The sequence below is a fragment of the Arachis ipaensis genome, chromosome B5 (genome assembly GCF_059453495.1).
Source record: "Arachis ipaensis isolate K30076 ecotype BB chromosome B5, ASM5945349v1, whole genome shotgun sequence".
Taxonomy (NCBI): Eukaryota; Viridiplantae; Streptophyta; class Magnoliopsida; order Fabales; family Fabaceae; genus Arachis; species Arachis ipaensis.
In genome coordinates, this window is record NC_142440.1 from 26249817 (window position 1) to 26252574 (window position 2758).

A 2758-nucleotide genomic window follows, 5' to 3' on the forward strand; every position below is an offset into this window, starting at 1 on the left:
TTACTTGCTCATTAGCATTCGGGTTTCCACCATTAGCGTCCATAGCTTCCTTCTCAAAAGTTTTTCTGAGGTTCTCTCTGGCTTTGTAAGCTCTAGCTTGTTGCAAACGTCGCCTCAAGGTCCTCTCAGGTTTAGAAAAAAACTCAAAAATGGGTTCTTTATTCCTGTTCCTGCTCATAAACAAACAAGAGACAAAGAAAAGTGGGAGTCTCTATGTCAAAGTATAAAGAGCTCCCAGTGAGATATCCTAAAAAAAGAAATAAAAGAAAATAAAGCGAGCAATTTAAACAAAGAAATTTGAAAATAAGAATGAGAAAGTGACCTAAAAAAATTTTTCGAAAACTAAAAAGAGAAAGACACTAAAATTTTCGAAAATGCAAAGAAGAAAACACTAAAAAGACACCAAACTTAAAATCAGAAATTGAGGAAAAATAAATAAAACTAAAATAAAAAATTAAAAGAAAAAAACTAAATAAACAAAACTAAGAAAAATACCAAATCTAAGCGACTAGACAACTAGTAGTTGTCAATCACAAACAATCTCCGGCAATGATGCCAAAAACTTGGTGCAGGATTTTGAATACCCACAGCTTAACCAGCAAGCGTACTACGTACCGAGTCATCCAAGTAATACCTCAGGTGAGTAAGGGTTGATCCCACGAGGATTGTCGGACTGAGCAACAATGGTTATCCAATTGGCTTAGTTAGGTAGACAGAAAATGTTGTTTGATGGTGTAATTCACATAAAGCAAAAAACAAGAGAATAAAGAAAGTAAATAAAAGCTTTGGTGTAAAAAACAACGAGAGAAAGCAGTTAAGGCTTTGGAGATGTTTACTCTTTCGAATTAAGTTTTCTTACCAACTATTTTAATCATGAAATATTCATTCCATGGCAAACTATAAATGACTAAACCCTAATGTCTTAGTGACTTAGTCTCCTTTAACCTTCATTAACCGCCACTGTCGTGGTCACTTAATTCTGATTAGAGGGTTAAGTTCAAAACTAGTTTATGGCCACAAAAACCCTAATTACCAAAGCTAACAGGATTATATGTCACATATCCTAATTAGTTCATGTAATTAGAAATTTAGGAGGAATTTATTTTCAAGCTGTTGTTCAAGCGAGAAAACTCTATCGAGAATCACAAGAACACATGTAGAACAAAGGTCATACTTTCGTTCTACCCAAATTCATAAGATTAAGAAAGAAAATAATCCTTGAAACTGAATCAATACATTAATTAAAATAGAAAAGTAATAGTCTTAATCTATAGAAATAAACAGAGCTCCTAACTTTAACCGAAGAGGTTTAGTGGCTCATGACTTACAGAGAAAACTAGGGTTCCAAAAAGTGAGATGTGCGGAAAAGAGAAGGTCCGAATCCCCTTCCAAGGGTGAATCTTTTCCCTTTTATATCTAACCTAATTTGATTCGGAAATAAAATAAAATAATAAATCCTAAAACTAAAAGATATTGTTTGTAAATAAAAATACAAAAAAAAAATAAAATATAACTAATAAATGCTAAATCCACTTGAGATGCCCCAAAGAGAGTGAATTCGGTCAGCATCCTGGCCCTAAATGCTAGCTAGGCGTTTAGCGCCCAGGGGGCCGGGGTGCTGCCAGTTTCTCTTTTTTAACTCAAAACTCTGCCAAATTACTCTGAATTTAACCTAAAATCATAAAACACTAAAACAACTGAAAGTAGCATCCAAAGAGGATTTTTGCACTAAAATTAAGTAAAATTAAATAAAATCTAACTAAAAATAACTGAAAAATGATAAGAAAAAGGGTACAAGATGCTCACGCATTAGCCATGCACAAGAAGATATAATACACATTTAACATTACAGTATCTAAAGTACCTTCTTCAGCTTGAATAGCTTGTTCCATAGACTTCACAACATCTTCAAATAATGGCAATCCCATTCTATAGTTGAGCGAGTTACCATAACCCTTAAGAATATAAGCCTCCAAGTCATCTGTCCACTCCAGCAATATAATCTATTTACACAAGAATGAGCATTTTAAAAATTCATGGCATCCAAACAGCAAGGAAAAAGGTGCAGCGACATGTTAACATGGTTGTTGTAGAAATAGGAAAAATAAACTAATTTTTTTCATGTCCATTCAACAATAGCAACTTTCTAGGCATTCAAACTTCAGTTTAATAGCAAAACCACCTTAATGGAATTTGCAGTTCCATTTCGAGATAAATAAAAAGCAGAAAAACCATATCAAGATATCAAAGTTTCATTTTATTATCTTCAGTTTTGATTTCTCTTTTGGTACATTGTTGTTTGTGTCATTTTTGTTCATTAGTTCTAATCTATTCTAATTTACATACAAATAAAAAAAAACAGTAGATCATTAGGTCACAAAATAGACTCACAACATCACTACAAATGTACCTCAGAAGGGCTAAAAAGACTACATGCTTAATTGGTAATGTCTAATAAGGATGTTTACTGTTAGATAAACACAAAGCAGGTAATAGAATAGTAATAAGGGAATCAAACACTATAGCATCACTAAGATTTTCCTTTTCTTCTGATAAAAACATCAAAGATTATATATAAACTCAAAAAGAAAAACATGGTGAAAACCAACAGCAAAATAGAATGAAGAAATGTTACCTGTTTACGCAAAAACCAAAGAGATGATATATCCTGCCTTGTAAAATTCAGTCCATAGCACCCAATTAACTAATTTCAACCGCTTAAGATTCAGATCAAATCGTTATCTTCGTAATTTTTCAG